Raw genomic sequence first — 6,784 nt, 5'->3', positions numbered from 1 at the left:
GGGGTCACGGTGTGTCTGCGAGGGGGTCACGGTGTGTCTGGGGGGGTCAAGGTGTGTCTGGGGGGGGTCACGGTGTGTCTGGGGGGGTCACGGTGTGTCTGGGGGGTCACGGTGTGTCTGGGGGGGTCACGGTGTGTCTGGGGTGTCACGGTGTGTCTGGGGGGGTCACGGTGTGTCGGGGGGATCACGGTGTGTCGGGGAGTCACGGTGTGTCTGTGGGGGGGTCACGGTGTGTCTGGGGGGGTCACAGTGTGTCGGGGGGGTCACGATGTGTCTGGGGGGGGTCACTGTGTGGGAGGGGGGGTCATGGTGTGTCGGGGGGGTCACGGTGTGTCTGGGGGGGGTCACGGTGTGTCGGGGGGTCACGGTGTGTCTGGGGGGGTCACGGTGTGTCGGGGGGGTCACGGTGTGTCGGAGGGGTCACGGTGTGTCTGCGGGGGGTCACGGTGTGTCTGCGGGGGGGTCACGGTGTCTCTGGGAGGGTCACGGTGTGTCTGCGGGAGGGTCATGGTGTCTCTGGGAGGGTCACAGTGTGTCTGTGGGAGCGTCACAGTGTGCCTGGGAGGGTCATGGCGTGTCTGGGAGGGTCAGGGTGTGTATGCTCGGTTCATGGTGTGTCTGTGGGAGGGTCACGGTGTGCCTGGGAGGGTCATGGTGTGTCTGGGAGGGTCACGGTGTGTGTGAGAGGGTCACGGTGTGTCTATAAGGTCACAGTATCTGTGGGAGAGTCACGGTGTCTCTGGGAGGGTCATGGTGTGTGTGGGAGGTTCACGGTGTCTCTGGGAGGGTCAGGGTGTGTCTGTAGGAGTGTCATGGTGTGTCTGTGCGAGAGTCACGGTGTGTCTGTGGGAGGGTCATGGTGTGTCTGCTCGGTTCACGGTGTGTCTGTGCGAGGGTCATGGTGTGTCTGTGGGAGCGTCATGGTGTGCCTGTGCGAGGGTCACGGTGTGTCTGTGGGAGGGTCATGGTGTGTCTGTGGGAGCGTCATGGTGTGTCTGTGGGAGTGTCATGGTGTGCCTGTGCGAGGGTCACGGTGTGTCTGTGGGAGGGTCATGGTGTGTCTGCTCGGTTCACGGTGTGTCTGTGCGAGGGTCATGGTGTGTCTGTGGGAGCGTCATGGTGTGTCTGCTCGGGTCACGGTGTGTCTGTGCGAGGGTCACGGTGTGTCTGTGGGAGGGTCACGGTGTGTCTGTGCGAGGGTCACGGTGTGTCTGGGGGTCACGATGTGTCTGGGGGGGGTCTCGGTGTGTCGGGGGGGTCACGATGTGTCTGCGGGGGGGTCACGGTGTGTCTGTGCGAGGGTCACGGTGTGTCTGGGGGGTCACGATGTGTCTGGGGGGGGTCACGGTGTGTCGGGGGGATCACGGTGTGTCAGGGAGTCACGGTGTGTCTGTGGGGGGGTCACGGTGTGTCTGGGGGGGTCACGGTGTGTCGGGGGGGTCACGGTGTGTCTGGGGGGTCACGGTGTGTCTGGGGGGGGGGGTCACGGTGTGTCTGGGGGGGTCACGGTGTGTCGGGGGGTCACGGTGTGTCTGGGGGGGTCACGGTGTGTCGGGGGGGTCACGGTGTGTCGGAGGGGTCACGGTGTGTCTGCGAGGGGGTCACGGTGTGTCTGGGGGGGTCAAGGTGTGTCTGGGGGGGGTCACGGTGTATCTGGGGGGGTCATGGTGTATATGGGGGGGTCACGGTGTGTCTGGGGGGGGTCACGGTGTGTCGGGGGGGTCAGGGTGTGTCTGGGGGGGGTCACGGTGTGTCTGGGGTGTGGTCTCGGTGTGTCGGGGGGCTCACAGTGTGTCGGGGGGGGTCACGCTGTGTCTGGGGGGGTCACGGTGTGTCTGGGGGGGTCACGGTGTGTCTGGGAGGGGGTTAGGGTGTGCCTGGGGGGGGGCACGGTGTGTCTGGGGGGGGGTCTCGGTGTGTCGGGGGGATCACGGTGTGTCGGGGGGTCACGGTGTGTCAGGGGGGGGTCAGGGTGTGTAGGGGGGGTCACGGTGTGTCTGGGGGGGGGTCTCGGTGTGTCGGGGGGGTTGCGCTGTGTCTGGGGGGGGTCACGGTGTGTCTGGGGGGGGGTCTCGGTGTGTCGGGGGGGTCACGGTGTGTCGGGGGGGTCACGGTGTGTCTGGGGGGGTCACGGTGTGTCTGGGGGGGGTCACGGTGTGTCTGGGGGGATCACGGTGTGTCTGGGGGGGTCACGGTGTGTCTGGGGGGGTCACGGTGTGTCGGGGGGGTCACAGTGTGTCTGGGGGGGTCAGGGTGTGTCTGGGGGGGGTCTCAGTGTGTCGGGGGGGTCACGGTGTGTCGGGGGGGTCACGCTGTGTCTGGGGGGGGTCACGGTGTGTCTGGGGGGGTCACGGTGTGTCGGGGGGTCACGGTGTGTCTGGGGGGGTCACGGTGTGTCGGGGGGGTCACGGTGTGTCGGAGGGGTCACGGTGTGTCTGCGGGGGGGTCACGGTGTGTCTGGGGGGGTCACGGTGTGTCTGGGGGGGTCACGGTGTGTCTGGGGGGGTCACGGTGTATCTGGGGGGGTCACGGTGTATATGGGGGGGTCACGGTGTGTCTGGGGGGGTCACGGTGTGTCGGGGGGGTCACGGTGTGTCTGGGCGTGTCACGGTGTGTCTGGGGGGTTCACGGTGTGTCGGAGGGGTCACGGTGTGTCTGCGGGGGGGTCACGGTGTGTCTGGGGGGGTCACGGTGTGTCTGGGGGGGGTCACGGTGTGTTGGGGGGGGTTCACGGTGTGTTGGGGGGGGTTCACGGTGTGTTGGGAGGGTCACGGTGTGTCTGGGGGGGGTTCACGGTGTGTCGGGGGGGTCACGGTGTGTCGGGGGGGTCACAGTGTGTCTGGGGGGGGTCACAGTGTGTCTTGGGGGGGTCACGGTGTGTCTGCGGGGGGGTCACGGTGTGTCTGGGGGGGTCACGGTGTGTCTGGGGGGGGTCACGGTGTGTTGGGGGGGGTTCACGGTGTGTTGGGGGGGTTCACGGTGTGTTGGGAGGGTCACGGTGTGTCTGGGTGGGGTTCACGGTGTGTCGGGGGGGTCACGGTGTGTCGGGGGGGGTCACAGTGTGTCTGGGGGGGGTCACGGTGTGTTTGGGGGGGTCACGGTGTGTCTGCGGGGGGGTCACGGTGTGTCTGGGGGGGTCACAGTGTGTCTGGGGGGGTCACGGTGTGTCTGCGGGGGCGTCACGGTGTGTCTGGGGGGGGGTCACGGTGTGTCTGGGGGGGTCAGGGTGTGTCGGGGGGGTCACGGTGTGACGGGGGGTCACGGTGTGTCTGCGGGGGGGTCAAGGTGTGTCTGCGGGGGGATCACGGTGTGTCTGGGGGGGGTCACGGTGTGTCTGCGGGGGGGTCAGGGTGTGTCTGGGGGGGTCACGGTGTGTCTGGGGGGGTCACGGTGTGTCTGAGGGGGCGTCACGGTGTGTCTGGGGGGGTCACGCTGTGTCTGGGGGGGGTCACGGTGTGTCTGGGAGGGTTACGGTGTGTCTGGGGGGGGTCACGGTGTGTCAGGGGGGATCACGGTGTGTCTGGGGGGGGTCACGGTGTGTCGGGGGGTCACGGTGTGTCTGGGGGGGTCACAGTGTGTCTGGGGGGGTCACGGTGTGTTGGGGGGGGTTCACGGTGTGTTGGGGGGGGTTCACGGTGTGTTGGGAGGGTCACGGTGTGTCTGGGGGGGTTCACGGTGTGTCGGGGGGGTCACGGTGTGTCGGGGGGGTCACAGTGTGTCTGGGGGGGGTCACGGTGTGTTTGGGGGGGTCACGGTGTGTCTGCGGGGGGGTCACGGTGTGTCTGGGGGCGTCACGGTGTGTCTGGGGGGGTCACGGTGTGTCTGCGGGGGCGTCACGGTGTGTCTGGGGGGGTCACGGTGTGTCTGGGGGGGTCAGGGTGTGTCGGGGGGGTCAGGGTGTGACGGGGGGTCACGGTGTGTCTGCGGGGGGGTCACGGAGTGTCTGCGGGGGGGTCACGGTGTGTCTGGGGGGGTCACGGTGTGTCTGCGGGGGGGTCACGGTGTGTCTGGGGGGGTCACGGTGTGTCTGGGCGGGTCACGGTGTGTCTGCGGGGGCGTCACGGTGTGTCTGGGGGGGTCACGGTGTGTCTGGGGGGGTCAGGGTGTGTCGGGGGGTCACGGTGTGACGGGGGGGTCACGGTGTGTCTGCGGGGGGGTCATGGTGTGTCTGGGGGGGGTCACGGTGTGTCTGGGGGGGTCACGGTGTGTCTGGGGGGGTCACGGTGTGTCTGCGGGGGGGTCACGGTGTGTGGGGGGGGTCACGGTGTGTCTGGGGGGGTCACGGTGTGTCTGGGGGGGGTCAGGGTGTGTCGGGGGGGTCACGGTGTGACGGGGGGTCACGGTGTGTCTGCGGGTCACGGTGTGTCTGCGGGGGGGGTCACGGTGTGTCTGGGGTGGGTCACGGTGTGTCTGGGGGGGTCACGATGTGTCTGCGGGGGGGTCACGGTGTGTCTGGGGGGTCACGGTGTGTCTGGGGGGGTCACGGTTTGTCTGCGGGGGCGTCACGGTGTGTCTGGGGGGGTCACGGTGTGTCTGGGGGGGTCAGGGTGTGTCGGGGGGGTCACGGTGTGACGGGGGGGTCACGGTGTGTCTGCGGGGGGGTCACGGTGTGTCTGGGGGGGTCACGGTGTGTCTGGGGGGGTCACGGTGTGTCTGGGGGGGGTCACGGTGTGTCGGGGGGGTCACGGTGTGTCTGGGGGGGTCACGGTGTGTCGGGGGGGGTCACGGTGTGTCGGGGGGGTCACGCTGTGTCTGGGGGGGGGTCACGGTGTGTCTGGGGGGGTCACGGTGTGTCGGGGGGTCACGGTGTGTCTGGGGGGGTCACGGTGTGTCGGGGGGGTCACGGTGTGTCGGAGGGGTCACGGTGTGTCTGCGGGGGGGTCACGGTGTGTCTGGGGGGGTCACGGTGTGTCTGGGGGGGTCACGGTGTGTCTGGGGGGGTCACGGTGTATCTGGGGGGGTCACGGTGTATATGGGGGGGTCACGGTGTGTCTGGGGGGGGTCACGGTGTGTCGGGGGGGTCACGGTGTGCCTGGGGGGGTCACGGTGTGTCTGGGGGGGTCACGGTGTGTCGGAGGGGTCACGGTGTGTCTGCGGGGGGGTCACGGTGTGTCTGGGGGGGTCACGGTGTGTCTGGGGGGGTCACGGTGTGTCTGCGGGGGCGTCACGGTGTGTCTGGGGGGGTCACGGTGTGTCTGGGGGGGGTCAGGGTGTGTCGGGGGGGGTCACGGTGTGACGGGGGGTCACGGTGTGTCTGCGGGGGGGGTCACGGTGTGTCTGCGGGGGGATCACGGTGTGTCTGGGGGGGTCACGGTGTGTCTGGGGGGGTCACGGTGTGTCTGGGGGGGTCACGGTGTGTCTGCGGGGGGGTCACGGTGTGTCTGGGGGGGTCACGGTGTGTCTGGGGGGGTCACGGTGTGTCTGCGGGGGCGTCACGGTGTGTCTGGGGGGGTCACGGTGTGTCTGGGGGGGTCAGGGTGTGTCGGGGGGTCACGGTGTGACGGGGGGGTCACGGTGTGTCTGCGGGGGGGTCACGGTGTGTCTGGGGGGGGTCAGGGTGTGTCTGGGGGGGTCACGGTGTGTCTGGGGGGGTCACGGTGTGTCTGCGGGGGGGTCACGGTGTGTCTGGGGGGGGTCATGGTGTGTCGGGGGGGGTCACGCTGTGTCTGGGGGGGGGTCACGGTGTGTCTGGGGGGGTCACGGTGTGTCGGGGGGTCACGGTGTGTCTGGGGGGGTCACGGTGTGTCGGGGGGGTCACGGTGTGTCGGAGGGGTCACGGTGTGTCTGCGGGGGGGTCACGGTGTGTCTGGGGGGGTCACGGTGTGTCTGGGGGGGGGTCACGGTGTGTCTGGGGGGTCACGGTGTATCTGGGGGGGTCACGGTGTATATGGGGGGGTCACGGTGTGTCGGGGGGGTCACGGTGTGTCTGGGGGGGTCACGGTGTGTCTGGGTGGGTCACGGTGTGTCGGAGGGGTCACGGTGTGTCTGCGGGGGGGTCACGGTGTGTCTGGGGGGGTCACGGTGTGTCTGGGGGGGTCACGGTGTGTCTGCGGGGGCGTCACGGTGTGTCTGGGGGGTCACGGTGTGTCTGGGGGGGGTCAGGGTGTGTCGGGGGGGTCACGGTGTGACGGGGGGTCACGGTGTGTCTGCGGGGGGGTCACGGTGTGTCTGCGGGGGGATCACGGTGTGTCTGGGGGGGGTCACGGTGTGTCTGGGGGGGTCACGGTGTGTCTGGGGGGGTCACGGTGTGTCTGCGGGGGGGTCACGGTGTGTCTGGGGGGGTCACGGTGTGTCTGGGGGGGTCACGGTGTGTCTGCGGGGGCGTCACGGTGTGTCTGGGGGGGTCACGGTGTGTCTGGGGGGGTCAAGGTGTGTCGGGGGGGTCACGGTGTGACGGGGGGGTCACGGTGTGTCTGCGGGGGGGTCATGGTGTGTCTGGGGGGGGTCACGGTGTGTCGGGGGGGTCACGGTGTGTCTGGGGGGGTCACGGTGTGTCTGGGGGGGTCACGGTGTGTTGGGGGGGGTTCACGGTGTGTTGGGGGGGTTCACGGTGTGTTGGGAGGGTCACGGTGTGTCTTGGGGGGGTTCACGGTGTGTCGGGGGGGTCAGGGTGCGTCTGGGGGGGGTCACGGTGTGTCTGGGGGGGTCACGGTGTGTTTGGGGGGGTCACGGTGTGTCTGGGGGAGTCACGGTGTGTCTGGGGGGGTCAGGGTGTGTCTGGGGGGGTCACGGTGTGACGGGGGGTCACGGTGTGTCTGCGGGGGGGTCACGGTGTGTCTGGGGG

The sequence above is a fragment of the Chiloscyllium plagiosum genome, unplaced genomic scaffold (assembly GCF_037043375.1).
Source record: "Chiloscyllium plagiosum isolate Xiang-an unplaced genomic scaffold, Cpla_swu_hap1 HiC_scaffold_23, whole genome shotgun sequence".
Classification (NCBI taxonomy): Eukaryota; Metazoa; Chordata; class Chondrichthyes; order Orectolobiformes; family Hemiscylliidae; genus Chiloscyllium; species Chiloscyllium plagiosum.
Note: the sequence above shows the minus strand (reverse complement) of the source record.